This window comes from Cygnus olor, chromosome 1, assembly GCF_009769625.2.
Source record: "Cygnus olor isolate bCygOlo1 chromosome 1, bCygOlo1.pri.v2, whole genome shotgun sequence".
Taxonomy (NCBI): domain Eukaryota; kingdom Metazoa; phylum Chordata; class Aves; order Anseriformes; family Anatidae; genus Cygnus; species Cygnus olor.
Window position 1 is genome coordinate 169,682,064 of NC_049169.1, and position 12,594 is coordinate 169,694,657.

General features: G+C 35.2%; 1 protein-coding gene and 1 long non-coding RNA gene across 6 annotated transcripts in view; both read left to right on the forward strand.

Annotated features, from left to right (window-relative positions):
- The window catches only part of PCDH9 (protocadherin 9), a 694,514-nt gene that overhangs the window by 111,135 nt on the left and 570,785 nt on the right, over positions 1-12,594 (forward strand). The window lies entirely within an intron of this gene.
- LOC121061618 overlaps positions 1-12,594 on the forward strand; it is a 36,395-nt gene that overhangs the window by 20,693 nt on the left and 3,108 nt on the right. The window contains exon 2 of the long non-coding RNA XR_005815182.1: positions 10,808-10,884. This is a non-coding gene — a long non-coding RNA (uncharacterized LOC121061618). The remainder of the gene's footprint in view (positions 1-10,807; positions 10,885-12,594) is intronic.

Consider the following 12,594-nt stretch of genomic DNA (forward strand, 5'->3'; position numbering starts at 1 on the left):
AAAATGCATTAAATCTGCCTTGGGAACTTAGAGAAAGACTCCACAATTATAGAAGAGATTTGTCTTTTTGTGTATATGACAAAACCTCTGTGGAAGAATGCGCTCAAAAGCTGATTTTTTTGCTTACAATATATGTTCTTCAGGATGAATAACTTGAGAGCTTTTTATTGGATATATAAGTAATAGGATGTACAGCATCAGTTACCCATGTAAAATGCTCTGCTATGAGGTCTTTGGAGATTTCAGGATGTTTTCTTGTAAGTAAACAACTTGGAAGAAAAACTTGCCCTTTGTTATAATACAGGTTGTCAGTGATGCCGTGGCTGATAATGCACCATAAGCACTTACAGGCAATTTACTGAAGCTGTGATAACTAAATTTCATGCCAAAGATGTCTAAATTATTTGTGAGATTTTAACAGCCTAAAACACAGCTAAAATATTTTCTAAAGGATTGAAAACATAAGATTCCATTTTGAACTGACAGTAAATTTAGGCTTAGAGGGGAGAAATATTTTTAATTCAGCCATATTTAGATAGCATTATGTTTATTTGTTGTTGTCACCAGGGTGGGGCTTTTTGTTGTTTTTGGATCCCATGAACTGCTTACTGTTGCTTGGTTAGGTATGTCAGGTGCTAACTTGCTGTAGGCAGCACAGAGACCTAAATGAGTGAAATGCTGTTATAGCCTTGGGCACCTAACATCAGTTCTCTTTGTTAGCATCGTACAGGTAATTCTGAGTGTGGATGATACTAATTTATCACAGCCATACATATCACAAGGATACAATCAGTCTCTCAGCTAAAACCGAAAGAGTAGACAATGTATGCTAGAATATATATGTTGTAGCTTTCATCATTCTGTTTACCAAATGCCATTTTGAATACTTTACAATATTTGCACAACATTGTAGGCAAACAAAGCAAACTAAGTGGTACAACAACAAAAAATCATTTCTCTTCATGGCTTTGTATTTCAGAAAACATATTGCATTAACCTCTCCATTCTAGTCATTATTATAACATTCTTTTACCATCTTCCAGATTTTTTTTTTTTTATCATTTCTACTATATCTAAGAAATGAATGGAGGTAACAGTCCCATCAGCCTTGTGACGACTGGAAACAGTCCACCGTACGTAAGCAAGGTCTCAGATTTTGTTGTTTATATGGGGGCAGTGTGGCATTACAAGGCCTTTTACAAATCTTCCCGGTTTCTTAAACCTTGCTTCTGTCTTTATTAGACTGAGTTTCATTACCAGTAAAACTCCTGTGCATTCATCTGTTGATTAAATTGCAGGTTTGTGCAAATGCTAAGTAAAGTTTAGCTAATGACGAAACCTGCTGCAGACAGCATGCATTGGCAATCAAAATAAATTACTTGGCAATCAAAATAAAAACTAAGATTTTCTAGGGGTAAGTAACTGTTCAGTATGTAGCACAGCATGTGTGTAAACATTGTTCTCTGATTCAGGTACACATTAATTTTAATAACCTGTTTTCTTCCATGATATTTTTTCCTGTTCTACTGTATCTATTCGGTGTATCAATGTTAAGCATTAGGTACTAGGTAATTATTAATATTATTTGTGATAGTAATGAAAATATTGTATGCACAAATGTATTGAGTGACCTCAAACAAGATAAAATATTGATTTTTTCCCTTTTAAAAAGAAAGTGGTTGAAGATAAGACTAAACCCCCAACCCATCTCCCCAAACACCTATTTGATTTTATGCAGTATTTTCTTCTTGATAATGCAGTGAAAAACACCATTTTCATGGCCAGATCATTACAAAGAAGATGAGATAAGCCTCACTGGTTCTTTGGTCATTTTTGAAGAGGTGTCTTAGTGGTTTATCAGGAGTCTGGAAATTAACAAGAATCCATTTAGGCCATAGTACCTGGTCCACAACATTTATCTGGGATTTTTAAAGGACTGAAAAGATTGCATCTTCCTCCACCTACAGTCCAGGACCTCTTCACTTAATGTATATCCCCGCAGTAGTTGTTTTACAATGGATTTTTTTTTTTTTTTAGCTTAACATAGTTCGTTCTCTTGACTGCTTCAGCAAGCTTTTGCGTTTCTTCAGTCTTGGTTCAATATTGTAACTTTCCAAGGTAATTCTGAGTAGGAAATAAAATAAACAAAATTGTATGTGCAATTACAGTAGATATTGAATGTGGTATGTTTGGAATTATCAGTGCATAGGTCATCAACTTAAGAAAATGTTATTGTCAAGGGCTAGAATTTAGTGAAGTAAACTTCAACACTTTGAATGGTGAAGCAGTAAGACCTGCTAGTCGTATTGAGAAATCCTTCCTCTTATTGATTTTATTTTTCTTGGAGAAAAATAGTAATAAAAATGGATTCTAGAATGAATTTAATTTACAGGTTTTTTTCTCTGCTGCATAAAAGCATCCATTTTTAACTGTTAAAAAGCTGGTCTTCTAATCCATATTAGTTAAACAGACACTGTGCTGAAAAAGAAATTGCAGTTAAATTGCTGGCATGATTGTATTTTTATGGAGGTAAAAAGACAGCTAACTGAATTGGAAACAAGAGAACATTTCTTTCTTTCTGCGTTGATACAGAGGACTCATTAAATCTCATATCAGGCTTGCAGGCACTACAGAGGTACAGACATCTCAGAGATCTTCAGCCTCTTAGGAACTTTGGAAGTTAATGAGCCATCCCATGGTTATTATTTTGTGTTTGCTCTGGGCTTTTATTTGATTTTCATATTGTAGTGTGATGTCCTGTGTGTGTGTGCTGAATGACACCAGGTCTAGAAATGCTGTTTTCCGGTACAAATGGGCTATACTATTGAAATCTTTTAATGTTATTTGAGCCTTTTGTGATCCCCCAAGTATCCCAACACCATTTAGCATTTCAGACAAGAATCAGTAGGGATCTGTGGAGCTCTTGGAGATTCAAGGAAACTTTGGCCGTGGTGAAGTCTGTAACACGAGGTTCTGCCAGATATACTGGGACATCTAAATATTCTCGTTATCTACCCATAACATAAATAATGCTTCATCTTCCCTTCCCTTCCCTTCAGGACCCACGAGGCCACATTTTGTCCCTTGCTTGTCTCAGTTCTGCCCTGTTGTAGGTATTTCTTTGTCAGGATGAAGGGCAACCAGTCGCTATGGGAAGAAGGGCTAGTTGCCTCCAGTTCCTTCCCCTTGTTTTTGGAAGACTGGAGGAGCCAGCCAGAAACCACTGCCCCAAATAAATCCGGAGAAGCAAATGGATAACAAGGAGAAGGGAAAGTAAAGGGCACAAACAAAACAAAACAAAACAAAACAGAAAAGCAAAAAAACCCAAAAGTATTAGAATCAAAAAATGTTTGTATCATTTGGATTCAGTCATTGATACTACTTTCCTGTTTGTTTTTCCTTCTGAGAAAGTCAGAAATACTTAAAAAAAAAAAAGTAGGGGGGTAGGGGGGTAGGTATCCTTTCTACTGAATGTTATAGAACTAGTGCTCTAACGAAATCTTCCAGTAAAGAAGTAGATGACAAAATATTTAAACATCTGGCAAAAGTGACCTCCTCTCCCTGTAAGGCTAACTAAAAACACCACTAGAGTCACTGGTGATACAACATTAGTATAGCTTGATTTATGCAATCTGCTCATTCAGACCCAGAAAGCACAGCAGGAACGTCATCATTAGAAATGATGATTTGTCTTGAGCGTGTTATGTGTTTGCACTAGCAGGCCTGTGCCAGAAGAAACTGAAGTTACTCCTGGATTAAACTAGGTCCTTTAGACATAACACTTAGAAGTCAGTAGCAATACTTCCATCTTCTTCTTTAAGCTTTTGATCAGAAACTCAGGGTCGATTTTCTTCAGCTAGAAGCATCCTTTTGGAGAATTTCAAACAAAACTCAAAACTATTCCTCTTCACACATTTTGTCGCCTATCCGGCAGAAGTCTGTCTTTTATTCAGAGACTTTTATTCAAGTTTCTCATCTTACTGTTTTTGATTACTGGTTCTGAAACCAGGAAAACAAAACAACCATGTTTGTTTGTTTGTTTGTTTGTTTTCTGAAAATATATTTATCATTTGAAGTAAAATGACTAGTGGTGGAGTTCATAATATTTTGAACCTAAGTAAGAAGTTAAAGATCAAGAGTCAGCTGAGTGAACAATTTTTTTTTCATATGGGGAAGGGGGTTAAGGATTAAAAAAAACCATTTGTTTTATAGCAATCAGGCCTTCTTGTGCTGACATGCAATGTTTTTCCACTCCAGTTGACATGGTTAAACATCCTGTGACACCCTGAGGGATGTAAATCAGGGACTGAGAATTTTAGACTTTTTTCTCTCTGGAGAAGTGTACACAGTATTTTAATGATTATCTATCTTTCCCAACTCTACATTTGCTTAGATGCATGTAGGTTTAAAAATGTATAAATATATATTCCCTTTTAAATATTCAAAAGACAACAACAACAAAAAATCTTTAGTCTGTATGGCTTGTTATCATTTTCCTATACATTTTCCAGAGGTGTTCTAGGAACAGCCTGCTGTACAGCTGTTCTGCTCCAGCTGAACAGGTTCATAGGGAATGAAGAGCTTACAGCAATTTGTAGGCAACGAAGCAAAAAGAAAAATCCACAGAGAAGCAGCTGGTGTTAGCAGCTTTTAAAGAGATTGAAAGAAAAAGGAAAGAATAGGGAGTCGAATGTAGAACAGAGACAGAATATGATTTTGGAAGAATTACTATTTTTCAAAACCAAGAAGAAGCTGCAGTACTTACCTTATAAGCCATGCTTTATCCTTTCTTGCCTTTTACTGCATGCTGAACAATATATCTGCTTAGAATATGCAGACATTTAGCCAACTCTTTACCTTATTGCACAAATGACTAGGAGGATGAGAGTGGCAGCCAAAGTTTTGTGTTATAGCTCTGTCACTGACAGGCACCTAGGCCTGAATCAGGAAACAGTTTAGGCAATGCGTTACATTTTTGGCATGTGGTTAATCCCACCACTTGTAGTAATACCTTTCTGAAGTGAAACCTGCATGTTAAACTCTGCAAGCTAATCTTGCAGTGCCCATTTTCCTATTGTAATCTGGGAATAATAATGCCTAGTTCTTATATGGGTTTTGCAGCTTTATTCAAGGCACTTATACACCACTCTAAGCAAAACTCTTAATATAAAATTGTGATTTATTACTCTCTCTCATTAACATTAATAGAAATTGTTATGTGCATCTATTTCAAATAAATAAACAATTTTTCATTGCATTATAGTACTGAAAATTTTAAAGGGAAGGCTATCAGTATTAACTGATAGCCATAGCTCTGTTTAAATCATTATCAGAGAGTCAAGTCAAACTCCTTATCTCACAACAAATCCTGTATGGACTACTTACAGAGATTCCTTTGTGGTTTTTTTTTTTTGTTTGTTTGTTTCTTTAATCATTTACTCTCATACAAAATAAGTGTAAAATATTATTAATTATTAAAATATGTGTTAGAGTATGCTTGATATTCCTGTATGTAACAGATGTGGTACAGTGTCATGGAGCAGAGGGACCTATTACTATATTTAATTGACTCTTTTATTACCTGAGGGTGAGAACAGGCAATAGAGCAGGCTGTCATACTTACTTTTAACCTTTGGTCTTAGAATAAGCTAGATGAAGGGTGTGTGTATTTTAAGTTATTATCCTTGCAACCATCCCACTCCCCCTGTTTGCAACTAGTGAAAAAGAATGTTATCCACTTTGCAGTGTCAGTCCCTTACACAGTGTTCCACTTAGACCTGTTTTGTCCACAGGCCCCGTCATGCTTTTCCCTGTGCTTTGTATGACGTACATGTCGTGTCAGATAACTTCAACATGATTCCTGCTTAGGGGAAAAAATGTTAAAAAAATAATTAAAAATTTCACTTTTGAGTGAGAGTAAAAAAAGACAAGACTGTCTTTTTTTTTTTTTTCTTTTTTTTTTAACATGCACAGGTAGGTCATAGATCAGACAGGCAGTGAAGTCAAATATTGCAGGGTAAAGAAAAATAGAGAAAATGACAAAATATTCTTCTATAACAAAGGCATTATTGTGGCTGTATGTTAGCATTTGCAATGTTGCTAAAGCTTTTTCATAACTCAGCTCAGATATAAACTCTTTGCAGAGGTCAGATGGACAGTAAACCAGGCTAAATCAAGCTTCTGCTCTAGAGAAGCTGCTTGGACGGTGAGCCAGGAGAACAGGGAAATTAGTTTTGAAATAGAATAAGGACTATGTATTGTCTTCCCCTACCACCCTACATCCCTTGCTACACACATTCTGCAGTCAACAAATAATGTGAAAAGTAATAACGGAGGTTGATGGAGAAGGATCCACAGTGTTAATAGTCTTTCTTCTCTTTCCTGAGAAATCTGTGGTTCGCAGTAAGATATTAATGTAAGTCACAGTAAGGTATTAATGTAAGCATGTTAGTGTCTCTACAAAAAAAAAAAAAAAAAAGGCAGAGAAAATAATGTGGAGAAAAATAGCAGGAAAACATCTTTTAGCAACTTTGAGGAAGCAGATCCAAAAATCCATGGATTTCAAGGGAAGGAGACCTCTTCTGTCTTCTGGAAAAAAATAAAATAAAATTAAGTAAAGTAAAGTAAAGTAAATAAGTAAGATTTTCCTATGACTTTGACATTAGAAAGCATTGAAGACGTTCATAACACTAAGTAAAGTGATAATTAACATTTTACTACTGGTAATGTCTTCCTTTGAATTTGTACTGTACTGTTCAGAGTAATTATTTCATTTTCCTTGTCTGAAAGGTGTTTTGGGTTGGTAAAGGATGGAAGGTGCTGAACTCTCTCCTCACTGAAGCTGATGTTGTTAAGTGTCCTAGTCTTTACACCATACACATAATTCTGCCCATAGTTTTGTTTGAGTAAAGCCAACTCAGCAACAAAGACAATTATTCTGAGAGAACTTTTTATGTTACAGCTCTTTATTTTACTACTGAGGGTTCTCTGAGTTTATTGACTCCATCTTGGGAATCCATCTCATTTCTTGGCTGCAATGACCTTTGTGTTTATAATGTTTCATCAGTTTCCAAGCAGTCAGTTGGAGGTGAATGCTGTAGTATTAATATATTTATCATCAATTCATGTGACCTGAACATAACTCCCCACTCCACCCCCACCCCTTTTAAGGTCTGCTCTAATGCATTTTGTTGAAATCTAGGGGAAGTATTAGGTTCATTGCTTTTCAGACAGGTATGTGGTTTTATGATTTTAGGCTTCTATTGTAAATATATCGGTTTGTCCTTTCCGTCACGGTACACTACATTATTTTCTGCAAACAGTTTGAACACATCTAATATCTGTTGATTACACTGCAGTAATAGTAGTAACAGTAATCCAGTATTCTTCTTGTCATAATGTTTTCAACCATAGATCTGAGAGTACTTTGCAAACGAGTTATTACCCCCAGTTTACATATCAGGAAAATGAGGTGGCAAGAAGGGAAATGACTTGCCCCAAATTAAACTATGAAAGCTAAAAAAGAAGTGGGGATAGAAGCCACATTTCCTAACACTCATTACCTTCTTCTGCTTCCAAAAAATTGAGGTTATTATGTTCCCATGCAGATAAAGAAAGAAGAAACACTTTTTTAAATGTATGAGGAGACATTTTAAACCACATCTCATTCCTTAATTTCATTTCTCAGTAGGATACAGTGTCCTTGTCTATTTCTAAGGAAATTAACTGCAGGCTATTTTATCAAAGAAAAATTGTATGATGATGCCTTTATGAATTTCTCCAAATATTAACACTCTCAGTTTAAATTAAAATAATTTAAGTAAATTCTAATTAAATCTTTATGCTTAAAATATCTGTACTGGATTTTTTTTTTTTTTAATTTGTTCAGTTATTTTGCTCGGGTCTGGGGTATTTTTTTGCTACTTAATAGGGTAAAGATAAATTGGAATAAGGCCTTTGACAAGCAGGACTATCTGAGAATGTAGCTAAAATTTTTTTATTGTCTAGATATCATTCTACAGCATGATATATGTATATAATATATAGCTGTTTTAAAATCATCTACAAAAATATACACATCTCTTTTGATGTGACAGTACCTCTAAAACGTTGTTAATAACTAGCCCTTAAAAATAAAACCATGTCAATAAAAAAAAAAAGCCAGTTTACTAGTGACATTTAAATGGATTAGTGCCAAGTTGTCTCTATGATATATTCTCATAGTCAAAATTTAACAAGAAAATACATGCCAAAACACAATCCGTGTTTGAAACAGAATAAAAATCTGGTTTACTAAAAGTTAATTTATATGGAGACTTTCAGGAAAATTAATCTGTAAAAACGAATTTAAAGTGGATTAGTTAAACCTAATTAAGTCCCTGCATAGACGTTCATTCAGAATAAAAAAATGCCTTGATTTCGTTTAACTTAACTCCCTTCCAAATGAATTACGATTACCAGATATTTAATGTAGTTTAAATAATCTACTTTAAAAATTAAATGCAGAATGATTTTCTTGCATGTCTCTGTGTAGACAAGGTCTGGAAGAAATCTGTCTGTCTGACCCTTTCCCAGATGTTAATATAGGTGTAGACATTAACTGAATTTCAAAGGTAGTCCAAAGTCTTGTAAAAGGTATTAGATCACTCTGAATTCTGAAATGATCTCTTATGAAAGGACAGAATGCAGCAAATAAGCTGTCTAACAGGTAGAAACTTATGATATGAGGGAAGGAATATCTTCGGATGGTGCCTACTTCCAGTAACTGCAGGGAAAGTTTGGTCTTCAGCTCTCATGATAAATTTTGGTGAGTGAACATGATTTCCTCAGAGAAGGAATAGATTGGATAGAGTCATCTTCTGTAGGCTGAGAGGAGGATGGAACTTTTCTGATAATTATCATAATTATCTGTCATCTGTTTAGAACATGATAGGTTCTTTGTGCCGAGATTCCTGTTTGAATGCACAGTGGCAATAATCCTGAATTACCAACAGAGTATTTATATTGCTTTTTGTGTTATTTTTTTTTAAGATAGCATTTTTTTTTTCAAAATTTTAGAATGTAGTCGTGTACCACAGTTTCTAGATGATAAATGATTTGATCAGGTGAAAGGACAGACAGATTCATGAAGAAAAATAACCCCCTTTTTGCCATAGCTGGTCTGTGCTCGAATTAATATGGAAGCTTGGAGGAATGTAGAGGAATGGTCAAAATGAATTTTGAAAAGACCTGTTCCAGGAATGAGCTTCTTAACGAATAAAATTAAAGGCCCTCATGGGCAGTAGAGATGTACAGTGCAAATGGTGACAGCAGTTTTTGTAATGGTGATCTTGTTGACCCTTTTGGATCATTGTAGGTAACTTCTTCCCATCTTAACTTTTCTCTGCCAGTTATGCAAGATGTTGCATGATTACAATACTATCCTTTCTGTTGTAGGGGAATATTTTCTTTCATAAGGGACTAAGGAATTGGCAGAATTTGGAAATAAAATGCTTTGATCAGAGGTAAATTATCTCCCCTTACTTAAAGCAACAGAATGAATGATACTTCTGTAAGTCCTCAACTCGACCACAGATCAGTATATTGAGAATGTTATCAGAATCACTGTGAGCTGAAAATATTGTGCAAAAGCAAGTTACTGATACTTAAGAGAAAGACTGATAGTTCTGCATATACAGTAAAGAAACGATGATTACTGATAAAGGTGATTTCATTTTCAAAACAGCAGCAGCAATATTGTTCTCTTCAATTGAGTTTTACATGGAATGGTTTAAAAGCTGTTCTTGTTTCTCTCTGCTTGCTTAGTAACAAGCATCAGCAGACAACAAACTTCCAATCAGTGTAATGGAAGAACTACACATTGCAACAGCACTAACTTTACATACTGATTGTACTATTGGATTTTGAAGGAATAGGAAGGAAAACCAAAACAATAAGGGAACGAAACAACGGAATGATTTTGAGAACTACCTGGTAATATCTTTCACATTTTACCTTTATGTGAAATAAACCACACAACAGTAATGAAATCTAGCACTGGTGCATAAATATACTTCTCTGCACATATGCAACTCTAGGGTAAGTGAAGAAATTCTAACAGGGAAAAACAAAGTTAAACTGTGTAACATGACCGCTTCAGAAAATAAGTTTCTATAGCAGTTTTAACCAACAAAATCAGTCCTGCTGAGGTAGCTCCTCCCTCACACACAGGTGCATGTCTTCATCTTTTGCTCTGTCTAACGTCTGTGAGCTGTTGCAACTTGCTGGGTCCACAGAAAACAAACCCTACTAAAACAAAGTTATTTTTTCTGATTAAAGGAGCTAAATATGCTTCCTGGTGCCTGCTGGAGAGGAGTGGGAAAATACTCCTTGAGAGGGCAAAGGGCAGTTTAGAATGCTTTCAGCCTGAACATTGAGTTCAGGTGCAAATATGAAAATGTTTCCTGTATAGGTACATATATATATATTGTTCTTACAGAGTCATGCAAAACATTTAAAGTAATAGAAATGGATTAGCATCTGTAGTAGATATTGCTCTGTTAAATATTTTCTGAAACCTCTGAATTATTAAGGCATAAATTAGATTCTTTAAGAGCAGAACATTGTTTATAAAAGTGCACTTGTCAGTGCTGGGGAGGTAAAAAGAAATAACCCTGACATGACAGTAGTCCCCATAGAATACCCTACTTTCCTGATACCATCCATGTTCCTTGTGGTTCAGAACACTTGTTAAGCTGAAAGGGGGGAAGAGAAGTGCATGACATTTAGACTTGTTGTAACATAAACCATTTCTTATCTCTCCCCTCAGTCCCTCTTCTCTGCCTTCCTTCTGTCTCCATTTACAACTTCACTATCCCTCCTGCCTCCTGGGACCATAACCTTAGTGTAATCTTTGTTCTTTTTGCTTCCCTCTGCATATCTAAGACAAACTGTATATTTTTCTTTTTCTTTTTTTTTGCCTAAAAAAAATAATCCACATTTCCCTCAATGTTTTTGCTGCCAGAAGCCCATTTTTGTTGTTGTTGTTGTTTTGTTTTTGTTTTTGGTTTTTTTCAGACTAAATTTTCTCCTATCTCATCTCTCTCTGCCTCATAATTCCCATATCAACTAGCCCATAGGGCTAAAATCCCACATGACACTAACAGTTCTACCTGTTAGTCATATGTATTTTTTGTCATAAAGCGGACATTGTCCCATTGGGTTGTAGAACCGAAGTCCTTTTCTTTTCTTTTTCCCAAAAGACAACCTAAGAGATCTTTAATTATGCCAGAATGCACTGTTCTTCCAACCTGGACTGGTTTTCAATAATCCTGGAAAGCATCTCTATGCCACTATCAACTTATCAAATACTCACCAGCTCATTTTACACACAGTTCTTAGCATACTTCTTGATTTTCATTTTAATTAGACATCTGGCAGTCTAGGTTTTCATTTCTCAAATTCGTTAATCAGCCAAAATTTCTTTTTTTTTTTTTTTAGAATTTTCCCAGAAGCATTGATATCTTGGAAGAGCAGTCCAACTTGCACTTTACCTTATTTAGACTTAAAACATAAGCATCCCTGTGCCTAAATCCCATGGGGATCTGGTCTAGACAGGTGCCCTGTGAAGGAGCTTAACACACGCTGACAGCAGAGAGTTTAGCAGCAAGTAGTCATGACCACAGCCACTTTCATTCAAAACATGTTTAGAATATAAAGTAGTGCTTTCTTTCTTTTAGAGCATTTGCCCAGGAAGCAACAGATTTGGGAGGACCTGAATGATGCTAAGTTCCATTATGAGTTTCACCCTAAATTTTGTTGCTTCACTTCTTTGGAACAATAGAAACAATAATATTTGCATATTTTGCAGAGTTATTTGAGATCTGTTGAAGAGAGATGTTTAAAAAGATGTACACATTTTAAGAGAAGCTTTGAAGCATCCATAGTTTTACATTAATAGTTCTGCATTAATAGTTTTGAGGTTCAAATAAGTGCTGTTATAAATGGCACCACTTAGACAGGCCTTGTATGTTCCTAACTATGCAATCACCAAGTAAATGCAGTAGTTAGGTATCTTACGACAAGTCCATGTGGGAGAACAACTAAAAGTCTGAAATTAATGCAGCTAAATTAAGGACCATTAATCCTCTGTATGGAAACTCTTATTGAGAAGTAGAGTGCTTAAGGGAGGATTAAACTCAAAAAAAAAAAAAAAAAGGCATTTTAATTCCGACATAGAGTATCTACACAGAGTTTAATGTGATTTAATTTCTCTACATTAACTTCATAGCTTTAGTTTTTTCATCTTAACCTTCTCAACAGCAGGCACTCTCAAGTGATACCAGTTCTCACAAAACCAGATACTCACAATATACCAGATACTCACAAAAGTATGTCTCTGGAAGCCTTCAGTTGTAATCAGAGCTGCTCTTTAAATGTTTATATCCTTCTATTTTTCTATAACCCAATAAAATTATTGCTAAAAAAAAATAAAAATCATAGTTACCTTCATTTTACAGTCAACTGATTAGGCAGCAGGCATGGCCATCTGAGTGAGAAACTACTTTACCATATTAAAAATATAAATAAACTAAAAGTGACTTTGTATTTTACATG